The 12392-nt window shown below is 39.5% G+C and overlaps 1 protein-coding gene across 1 annotated transcript in view; it reads left to right on the plus strand.

The window, feature by feature from the left end:
* Positions 1-12392, plus strand: part of Rsrc1 (arginine and serine rich coiled-coil 1) — a 322919-nt gene that overhangs the window by 13686 nt on the left and 296841 nt on the right. The gene's annotated exons all lie outside the window — the stretch shown is intronic.

Genomic DNA, 12392 nt, shown 5'->3' on the forward strand with positions numbered 1-12392 from the left:
GGGAAAGACAGACCTTTCCATTTATGCTCGGAGGGGGAGGGCATCGTGAAATGGCCGCCTTTTACAAGACAGGAAAGAGTTCTCATAGGAACTAACTCTTTAGCTCTTTCATCTTGAACGTATAGTCTAAAAAACCCAAGAAAATAAATGTCTTGTGTATACTGTGTGGCAGCCTGAGCAGACTGATGGGTGATGCATAACTCCTGCATCTTCTAGCTTTGCTTTAAGGCCAGTATAGGGACTAGTATGTCTGAGTTGAAGACCTTGGACATTGGTAGGAAATGTCATTTGATAGAATAGGACCATGGTATTGAGGGAATTGAGGAAAGTAGGTATTTAGAAGTCATTGAGAGTTTTTAGACAGAAGAATATTGGAATAAATAAAAGAATAAAAACAGTGTTCTGTTGTTAAAGATTGCTTCTTGTCTCTGCTTGGCTCTGTGTGGTATTAGGCTCTAACTGGGGATTCATGTTAGTATAATGGGCATAAAATTTATAATTCTCTTTGCATATGAAGCTTGATTGCAATGAAGTAGAAATATTTAGCTTTTCTGGACTTTTGTTATTTGATGTTGACCCCCTCTGCTTTCTATTTATTCTGTGTATAAACCACTTGGTTTAATACACTGTTGTTCTCTGTACGTGCCCCAGAGTTCCAAGGCTTTTATTTGCATGTATTCTCTCTTCCACCTGTGTACTGTCATCTCTATTTTGAAAGTACTTTTTCCTCTTAACGTTCAGTTCTGTATGGTCCTTAATTCTCTTTTTCTTTCTTTTTTTTTTTGTATTGATTTCTATCTTTTCTCCCCAAGTCAGATTTAGTGTATCCTTTTTTAGACCTCATATATAGTTTCTGATTTGTAATAATTATGAATATTGTGATCTCAGTTTTAATTAAAATGCATGAGTATTTTTCTTGGTCTTATATTAATTCTGCCATAGGCATTGTACCTGTAATCATGGAGACTTTATAGCATATTTTAATTTTGAGTAGGGATAGTCCCCCATTTCTTTTGCCTGCTTGTTTCCTTTCATATGAATATAAGTTTGCTGCTAACTCATCTAGTTCTATGATAAAAGCCCAGTGTTATTTTTAATCAGATTTTATCAAACTTAAAAGGTAAGGTCAGATCACACTTTTATCAAGCTAAATTCTGTTTAGAGCAGAGTCTAGGTTTTATTTTATTTTTATAAGGAGTATTCTCATAAAACTTTTTGTTTATTTCTTGTTAAATTTATCCCAAAGTAGTTTAACTTTTTTCTTTTTTTTTTTTTTTTGGTTTTTTGAGACAGGGTTTCTCTGTGTAGCTTTGCGCCTTTCCTGGAACTCACTCTGTAGCCCAGGCTGGCCTGGAACTCATAGAGATCTGCCTGGCTCTGCCTCCCGAGTGCTGGGATTGAAGGCGTGCGCCGCCGCCGCCACCACCACCACCACCACCACCACCACCACCACCGCCTGGCTGTAGTTTAACTTTTTACTGCTAGTATACATGGGGTTTTCTGCACATAGGATATGTAGCTATTTGTTATTTTTATATATGAAACCTATGGAATTCATATTAATCTTACATCCCATGCCACTTAGTTCTTTTACTGTTCCAGTTGATGTGTGCCTCTCTAGGGCTTCTCTACAAACAGAAGTAGTTTTGCTTTTCTATTTCATTCTTGCTTTCTGTTATCTGATTGTATTGCTTTTAACCTCTAGGATAGTATTCCACACAGCATTGGGAAGAATATACTTTTTTTTTTTCTGTAATTTTATTGAAAAAATCTGGTATTCCCCATCTCTAGGCTTCTAGCATGTATGTGGTTTGCTGTTTTAAGAGTGTGCCCATCACTCTTTTCCCCCACTAGAAATGGGTGTTGAGTGTTGAATTTTCTTGAAGCTTTTTCATCCAGAAATGGCATATGATTCCCCCAGATCTCTTGAGGAATCAGTATTGCATTTCTGGAGTAAACCTCAGTTGATCTAGGTTTGTTATTTTCTTGATGTGGTATAAGAGTCTGTTCTCTTAATTTTTTAACTTTGTGCTTTTACATTGATAATTCAATGTGAAAATTCTCTCTTTTGTACTGTTTTTATTAAATTTAGTAACTACATTGTTTGCCCACTCTTTACAAAGAGAACTGGGAAGTTTTCCTTCAATACTCAGGAACAGTTTTGGGTTATTGGGACTCTGTTCTTGGAAGATCTTGCAGATTCATGAGACCTTCTGGGCCCAGTACCATCACAGCGACTTTCTTGGTTTCTTTAGCAGAAACTATACAGCTTGAATATTCTATTTCATGTGACTTACTTTTGATAAACTTTTCTTGTTTAGTACATCATCCCTTTCATATAGATTTTAAAGTAAATGCCTAGAAGTCTGCGAAGAACCCTCTAATGATTCTAGGTAGCTTTTCTGCTACTTCAGTACTTTCCTTTTGTCTTTAGTTTATTTATTATAACTTTTTTCCTATTTAAATTATCTGGTAGATTACCTAGACTAAAAAAAAAAAGTGCCAAGCATAGCTAGTGCATGCCTATAATGCCAGCATGAAGGAGGCAGAGGTCATCCTCAGCTTTAGCAAGGTTGAGACCAGCCTGGGCTACACACACCCTGCTTCAGAAAAAAAGCACATTAAAACATAGATTTTGATGAATTATGCCTTCTATCTTCTGTTTTCTTTTCATTTCTTTTTTTTTTTTTCCGAGACAGGGTTTCTCTGTGTAGATTTGGAGCCTTTCCTGGATCTCACTCTGTAGCCCAGGCTGGCCTCGAACTCAGAGATCCACCTGGCTCTGCCTCCCAAGTGCTGGGATTAAAGGCATTTGCCACCCCAGCTCTCTTCTGTTTTCTAAGTTAATATTGCTTTTATTCATCTTTCCTATTATGTACTTCATTTTCATTTACTTATCTTTCTAATTAAGAATAAATTTGTGGCACACACCTTTAATCCCTGCACTCAGAGGCCGAGGCAGGGGGCATCTCTGTGAGTTTGAGTCCAGCTTGTCTATAGAGCAAGTTCCAGGAGAGGCTCCAAAGCTACACAAAGAAACTCTGTCTCAAAAAAATAACCAAAAAAAAATGTCTGCCTGTATATGCATGGGCATGTCCATGTGGAGGTCAGAGGACAACTTATGGGAGCCGACTGCTTCATTCCACCTAATGGGTTCCAGGGATTGAATGCAGCGCGGATGTAAGCACCTTTACCCACTGACCATCCAGCCCTTTTGTTTCCTACCTTGTGAGCTAGCAATTTATTTATATTTGTATGTGTAACTTCTTTTGATAAAAGTATTTAAGGCTACCTGTTTTCCTGAAACTACTGCTTCAATTATATTCAATGGACTTTTCTCCCTCAAGATATTAAAATTTTCAAGTACATAGCAAAGTTGATGTAATTTTATATTGAATACTCATATATTCACTACCAAGACATTTCCATTAACTTTCTACTTGATTTATTACATACCTACTCATTTCTTTCTCTCTGTCCCTTAATTCATCCCAAAGTTTGAATCCATAGTTTCAGACATCAGTATATATTCCCTTTAAATAGTTTAGTATCTAATCACAGAATTTAATATTTTACATATTTTTCTTTTGAAAAGATACTTTAAAACTTTTTCTTTTGGGGTAAAATTCATAAGTATTAATGTACAATTCTAAGCATATATTTGCTGAGTTTGACAAAGCTATATACCTTTCAAGTAATAGACCTTTATCATTTTCTGGCAGTTCATTCATAACTTTTATTAATTCCTGCTTGCCAAATGAACTGGAATCACAGCTTGTTTTCTTTTGAGTGGATTATGCCTGTAGTCATATGTAATGCTTTCTTGTTAAGGCTTCTTATTAGCCATACTACTTTTGAGATTTGTTTATTTTATATATGTTGATAATTATGTCTTTCCATTACTGAACAGTATTTTGTAGGATGAATCTTTTACATTTGATTTGAGAATTTTGTGTAAATATAATCATATGGTAGTAATATTTTGCATATGCCTTCTACTTAGCTTAATGTTTTCCTTTCTATATCAGTACTTGTTACTTTTTTATTGCGGGTGATAGATATATCATAGTTTATTTCCCACATACTCATACATCCGTATTTACATATGCTATACTAAAAGTTCTTTTCATTACTGACAATGGGGTATTAAAATCTCTGACAGGCTGGCAAAATGGCTTAACCTGTAAAGGTTAACTGTCAAGTCTGTTGTCAAGCCTGAGGACCTGAGTTTGATCCCTGAGACTCGTGTTAGAAGGAAAATCCAACTCCCATGAGTTGTCATCTGGCTTCCACATGTGCACCAGGATATGCACGTGCCCACACGTATTCACACAAAATAAGTAAATACAAATTAATGAAATCTCCTCCTATTGTTGTTGCTAGTATTTTTATGTCATCTTTGTCAATGTTTGCATCATATATTTGAGTATTCTGATGTTAAATGCATATATGCTTAAAACAGTTGTGCCTTCCTGGAGCATAGGCCGACTATTATGTAACTACCTTCCCTCTTGGGTCAGTATTTGGTTATAGTATGTATGGTTTGACCTAAGTTTGGCCACTTCTTTTGGTTACTTTGTTTCCATCCTTTGTTCAGTATATGTCTTTATAGCTAAGGCTTGTGACTTTATTTTCCTGATCAGATCTGTTCTTTGACAATCTTATCCTTGTGTAGAATGCTTTCTGTTTCCCACTCCCTCCTTCTGTTATCTCCTTCATAGCTCTGTCATCATTCCCTCCTTACAAGTCCAAGTCCCTTTTCCACATTCACATCTTTTTGTTTTGTGACCCGCCAATTTTAACCGGGATCATTTTGTGGCCAGGAGTTTGAAACTATCCACTGAAGCCTGGTGGGCTCCCCTTGGGCTACACAGCTGAAGATAATTCCCGATGTTGTCCAGGATCTGTTGGTGGCTAGTTGTTCAGCAGGGAGGAGTAGAGTCTCTCATCTTCTCCTCCCAACTCATGATTGGATACAGACAGGCAGAGTTTTGCGCAGGCCCAGTGTAGGCAGCCACAGCTGCTGTGAGCTCCTGATTGCAATGGCTGTGTCACCTCTGAGGATAGGATTTTACAGCCTTCCCCTGCCTTCAGACTCCTTTCTCTCTGGTCCTTCTTTTATGATGTTCCCTGAACTTTAGAGGCTTATAGAAACGTTGTGTTTAGATCCGATCCCAGGATTGTCACTTATTCTTAGTATTTTGAGCAGTCATGAGTTACCTGCATTCATTGCAATTCACTGTAAAGAGAAGTGCCAGTGATTGAGGCTGAGAGTAGCCTTGTTGTGGTTATAAACATTTAGAGTGTAGTTTGGTTGGTGGTGGTTTGAAGGAAAATAGCCCTCTAGGCTCAGAGAGAAAGGCACTATTAGGAGGTGTGGCCTTGTTGGAGTAGGTGTGGCTTTGTTGGAGGAAGTTTGTTGGGGTGGGGAGCAGAGCACCAGGTCTGCCTGCATGCCACCTTCCTTCCTGCAGTTAAATGTTTTCCCAGGCCTGGAGAGATGGCTCAGAGATTAAGAGCACTGGCTGCTCTTCCAGAGGTCCTGAGTTCAATTCTCAGCAGCCACATGGTGTCTCATAAGATCTTTAATGAGATCTGGTTCCCTCTTCTGGTGCTCAGGCATACATGCAGGCAGAACACTGTCTACATAATAAATAAATAAACCTTAAAAATTTTTTTCTTTATGAGTCATGGTGTCTCTTCACAGCAATAGGACACTAAGACAGGTTCCATTCCAGTTTTTCTCCCAAACCCCCAAAGCCTATGATCTCCCCCTAATCATGGAGTTTTGACTATGTTTATACTATTACAAGGCTTGTTTCTTGTAGAGAGCAATTAATTGCATATTGTCCTGTTAATCTATTCAGTTATGCTATGATTTTTTTTCTTGGTTTGGAGAGATTTAACATAATTATATTTAAATTATAGGGATGGGGTTATATAGCTCAGTTGGTAGAGAGCTTGCCTAACATGTATGTGTAAAGCCCTGCCCAGCTCCTCACCCTATAAGACTGGGCACACATTTTTGTTTGTTTTAGCAATCATGTAATTTTAATTAAAACAAATAATCACTTTCCCCCTCCCCTTTCCCCCCTCCAGCCCTTTTCATAGCTCTCAAGTTGATGGCCTTCCCCACCCCTTTTTATTGAAAATAGCCAGGCTGACATAGAAATCCTGTCTCAAAACAAAACAAAACAGCAAGAGAAAATAGATTCCTCTCATACCATATATCCTGATTATACTGTCTCCTCCCTTTACTTCTTTCAATTCCTCTCCACCTCCCCTCCCATCCAGATCCACTCCCTTTCATTCCTTCCTTGGTAAATAACAGGATTCTAATGTTAACAACAAAACATGACAAAATAAAATATAATAAGATAAAGCAAAAACCATCACATTGAAGTTGAACAAGCAAACCAACAGAAGGAAAAGAACCCAAGAGAAGGCACAAGAATCAGAAACCTACCCATTCACAGACTCCAGAGTCCTATAAAAGTACTAAACTTAAAGCTGTAATATATGTGCAGAGGACCTGGTGCAGACCCATGCAGGCTCCAGTCTCTTGAGTTCATATGAGCCTTGATTAGTTGATCTAGAAGGCATTATTCTCCTGGTGTCCTCCATCCCCTCTGGCCCTTACACTCTTTCTGCCTCCTCTTCCACAGGATTCCCTGAGCTCTGAGGGGAGGGGTTTGGTGGAGAACTCCCATTTAGAGCTGTGTTTTCCAAGGTCGATGTCTCTGTGTCTGTCTCTGTCTGTCTGTCTCTGTCTGTCTGTGTGCCTCTCTCCTCTCCCTCCCTTCCTCCCTCCCTCTCTCTCTCTGTGCATGTGCCTGTGCATATGTGTGTGTGTGTGTGTGTGTGTGTGTGTGTGTGTGTGTGTAAAATGTCTTGCTGTTAGTCTCTGTATTTGTTCCCATCTGCTGCAGGAGGAGCTTCTCTGGTGATGAATGAGCAAAACACAGATCATATTTATATTTCTGGGTCTGGATTACCTCATTCAGGATGAATTTTTCTAGTTCCATCCATTTGCCTGTAAATTTCATGATGTCATTTTTTTAACAGCTGAGTAGTACTCCATTGTGTAAATGTATCATATATATATATATATATATATATATATATATATATATATATATTATTCTTCTGTTGAGGAACATCTAGGTTGTTTCTGGTTTCTGGCTATTATGAGTAGAGCAGCAATGAACATGACTGAGCAAGTGTCCCTGTTGTAGGATGGAGCATCCTTTGAGTATATATGCCCAAGCATGGTGTAGCTGGATCTTGAGGTAGATTGATTCCAGCTTTCTGAGGAACCGCCATATTGATTTCCATACTGGCTGTAAAGTCTGCACTCCCACCAGCAATGGATGAGAGTTCCCCTTGATCCACATCCTCACCAGCATGAGCTGTCATTTGTGTTATTGATCTTAGTCACTCTGACAGGTATAAGATGGAATCTCACAGTCGTTTTGATTTGCATTTCCCTGATGGCTAAGGATGTTGAACATTGCTCTAAGTGTTTCTCAGCCATTTGAGTTTCCTCTACTGAAAATTCTCCAATCTGTGAGCACACGTCTGTAATCCCAGCCCATGAGAGGTCGAGACAGGAGGGTCAGAACTACATGTGAGGTCAAGGTCAGTCTGGACTGTGTGAGACTCTGTCTCCAAAAAGAAAAACCAAGTCATTACATGGAGAAGGACCCTGTTGCCCTTTGTTAGTCCTTTCTTATCTCATTGTATTCCAGCCTCTTCTGTTCTTTGTCCCCTTCCTGTGTGCCTGTGTTTGCTACTAACATGCCTTTCTTTCTTTATTTCTGTAGGGACCTTTCTTTGTGGTTATCATGGAGCGTTTGTGAATATCTTAGTTTAATTCAAAGCAACCTTAGTCGCATACAGAAACTTTACTAATACATCCCATTTGGAGTTAGTCAGCATTCTGAGTGCTTCTGAGAAAACTCCAAGTAAACAAGACACGAGTCTTGTGACCTCAGTTTCTCTAAGACACAGAATTGTTCTTGGAATGTGATCTCATGCCCCTCCCAAGTGTAGCTGACAGGAGTGAGGTGACTTCAGCTGTTGTTATTTGTGTGCCTTTATGGAAAAACATGTTTTTGCCATGTGCAGCTTGTCCTTGTGATTCTACCCCTTACTCCTGTGACTTTCTTTTTATTTTTTATTTTTTGAGTGTGGAGGTTGAGATGGGTTTCTCTGTGTAGCTCTGGCTTTCCTGGATATTTCTCTATAGACCAGGCTGGCTTTGAACTCAAAGACATCAGACTGCCTCTGACTCCTGAGTTCTAGGAATAAAGATGTGCCCTCCAACCACCTGGCTCATGCAACTCTTAACTCTCAGAGTATAAATTGCCTGATGCTCTGAGTAAAGTTTATCTTTCTGGGTCTGGGTTACCTCAGTCAGGATGGAATTTTCTGCTTTATGAAATATAGGGATATAGCTCAGTGGTAGAACATATGTTTAGCGTGCATGAGGCCCCCGACTCAGTTTCCAGCATCAGAAAACAAAACAACACAGAAATACAAACCACCAACAGTATGTTACATATCATTATAGTATTGCAGTATTGTGTTTGTACATTTACTTTTCCACTGAGCTTTCCCCTGTGTTCTTATGTTGCTGTCCAGGATTCTCTGGTTTGAACCTGCAGGGCAGTTTTACTATTTATTGTAAGGCAGATCTAGCAGTGAAGAACTCCTTCAGCTTTATTTGAGAAATATTTTTTATTTTTACAACACAGTTTTGTGTATTTTAGTTTGTTTGTTTGTTTGTTTGTTTGTTTGTTGTTTTGTTTTTTTTTTTTTTTTGAGCTGAGGACCGAACCCAGGACCTTGCGCTCTACCACCGAGCTAAATCCCCAACCCTACTTTAGTATTTTTTAGTTGATAGTTTTGTCTTCTATCAGGCACCTATTTTCTGTTATATTTAAAAAAAAAATTCAGCAATTCTCTCTTCAGATAGAATTTCTATCCTTTCTTTTTCACGGTCCCCCAGAAACATATTTATCCAGCTTAAGATATATCCTGTATCTCTTCCAAATTCTTCTCTCAGTTAATAGACTTGGTCACCCTGGAGTCCACTGTGTAGACTCTTCTAATGCTTTGACTCTTTAATACAGGGTGATCCCTAAGCATGAAATTATTTGCTACTTCATAACAGTAATTTTGCTACTGTTATGAATTGTAATGTAAATATGTGCGTTTTCCGATGGTCTTAAGTGACCCCTATGAAAGGGGTCATAATCCACAAGTTGAGAACTACTGTTGTAGACCTGTTGGCCTTGAACTCAGAGTTCCTTTTGCCCGTACTTCCAGAGTGATGAGATTAAAGGTGTGTGCTACCACACCCAAGTTTCTGTTAGTTGATTTTCATTTTTAGTTTTTTCCTTCTCTTATTTTTGAGACAGTAGCCCAGGCTGGCTTGGAACTCACTATATAGCCCAAACTGAACCCAAACTCTTGGTACACCTACCTCAGCCTTTCAAGTGCCGGTGTTACAGTTGAATACTATCGTATCTCTTGCCTTGCCAGGTCCAGTTTTATCTCTCCCCTCCTCTTTCTCTTCTCCATCCTCTCCTCATCCCTCCTCCTCCCCTTCTCTTTCCTTCTCTCCCCTTTTTCTTTCTCCTCCTCTTCCTATCCCTCCTCTCCCTTCCATTCCTTCTCCTTCCTCCTCCCTTTCTTCCTTCTCCTTTTCTGAGACCTTGTTCTGTATTCCATGCTGTCCTAGTATTTGGTGTACAGCGCATGGTTGCCTTGAAGTTGTGATCTTCATGTTTTAGCCTGCCCAGTGTCACCATGCCTGTCACACTTTAATTTTTTCCCCCATGCCCTACTGCATTAACTAGGGTTGCTTTGATGAGCATGATCTGGCTATACCTACTGGAGAGTAAGACTTCGCTTCCCCCAGTAGCCATTTAGGTATTTAGAGTCAGCTTCACACCTTCTTCAGTCTGCTGGAATTGGGGGGTGCAGTTCATTGAGTCAGTAGAATGGGAGAACTGGCATACTAGTGTATTGGGTTTTCAGTTTATGAGCATAATATATATCTCTATTCATTTCTTTAGTTTCCCTCAACAACGTAGTTAGTTTCCAGTGTGAATATTTTTATGTTGTTTTACTTAATGCTGCTTTGACCAGGTAACTGGCAAATGGCTTAAACAACATACATTTATTTTTCATAGTTGGTTGGATTCTGGTGAAGGCTCTTTTTGTGAATCGTAGATGACCATCTTCTTGCTTTAGTTTTCTTCCTGTAGTGGAGAATACTGAGAAAAGGAGCAATCTTTATTTTATCTCTTTTATCAAGGCACTAATCCCACAATAAAGGGTCTCATTCTCTGAAACTGATTACTTCCCAGAGGCCTTCTCTCCATATACTACTATAGGAAAGATTAGAGTTTGTACATGTTCATTTTTAGGAGCTGTTTAGTCAGTGTTCTACTGCTGCGAAGACACCATGAAAGGCAGCTCTTATAAAGGAAAGCATTTAAGGGGGGGTGCTGGCTCTCAGTTTCAGAGGTTTAGTGTGTTGTCGTCATGGTGGGACATGGCGGCACGCAGGCAGACATGGTGCTGGAGAAGGAGCTGAGGGTTCTATGTCTGGATCTGCAGGTGGCGGGAAGAGAGAGACACTGGGCCTGGCCTGGGCTTTTGAAACCTCAAAGCCCACCTCTCCCAGTGACACACGTCCTCCAACAATGACACACTTCATAATCTTTTCAAATAGTGCCACTTCCTGGTGAGCAGACATTAAATAGGGGCCATTCTCATTCAAACCACCACACGCACACACACGCACACACACACACACACACACACACACACACACACGCACACACACGCACACACACACACACGCACACACACACGCACACGCACACACACGCACACGCGCACACACACACATGCGCGCACACACGCACGCACGCACACGCACACACACGCACGCACACACACACGCACGCACACACCACACACACGCACACACGCACACACACGCACACACACACGCACGCGCACACACACACACACACACACACACACACGCACACACACGCACACACAGTGTGTAGCACACATATTTCGTTATACTTATTTCCACATGTTCATGCTATTGAATGTTGACTTATATCTACTCTTTAATATAAGATGTATTGTGGGCATGGTGGCACATGCCTATAATTCCAACACTTGGGGAATAGAGACATGAGGACCAGGAGTTCAAGGTCATACTTGGCTATATAGCAAGGTGTCTGAAGCCTGTCTGAGCTACAGGAGACCCTGCCTCAGAAAACCCAAACTAAAATTACAGCAACAAATATGTGTGTATGAATGTGTATGGATTTATATAAGGATAGGAATAAAAACTTCAGGCTGGCCTCAGCTACATGGTGAGTTTGAGGTAACTTGGGCTCCATGAGACCCTGCCTCAAAAGGAACAAATAACAAAAACAACAACAAAATATTACAAAGATTGTTACAATGACTGTCTCTGGCATAGGATTGGAGTTCAGATGGAGGAGAATTCACTTTTAAAATGCATTTTGAACATAACTTGAAAGAAATGCAAGAGATCTTAGTTGGTATTCATTTGCCATTTTATACATTTTTCTACAGTGTATATTTGATACCTTTTAAATTATGAAATGAGCTAAATCAATGTAAAAAGGGACACTGAACTATTTTAAGATTGACTTTTTCAATTATTTGCCAATATGTAGCATACAATTAATTTTATATTATATATTGCGTATTATATACTTTCGTATTTTTGTTTTGTGTATTTTCTGCTTCTTTTATGACATATAATCTTAATCTTGCTGCTCTTGAAGAGTCCTTAGGATTTTCTCTGAAAAAAAAATTTAGGATTTTTTTGTTTCTTTGTTTGTTTTTCAAGACAAGGTTTCACTGTGTAGCTCTGGCTGTTCTGGAACTTGCTCTGTAGACCAGCTGGCCTTGAATTCACAGAGATCCACCTGGCTCTGCCTCCCGAGTGCTGGGATTAAAGGCGTGCGCCACCACCGCCTGGCAGTTTATTCTCTTGTTTGAACTGTTTATGTCATCTTCCGTTTCTGTGTATAGTGTTGAAGAGATCTGATGAGGACGGACACTCTTACAGTTTTTTCTGTCTTAGGGACATAGCTACTCTTTTACCTTTAGCAATACTAACTCTGGTCTTTTTTTTCCTTACTGGTTGTCTTTGAGACTGAAGAAAAATCTTTACATATTTTGTACTTGCTGAGAAAGTGTTTTTAAAACATTAATTGGTGTTGATTTTTTGTTAGTCTCTTATCTTTTGAAGTAGACTGTAGTTTTTTCCCACTGTATTATCATGCTTTTCTGTCTTAGCTCTTGATGACCTGTCTGACTTTGGT

Source organism: Onychomys torridus, chromosome 6 (assembly GCF_903995425.1).
Source record: "Onychomys torridus chromosome 6, mOncTor1.1, whole genome shotgun sequence".
NCBI lineage: Eukaryota > Metazoa > Chordata > Mammalia > Rodentia > Cricetidae > Onychomys > Onychomys torridus.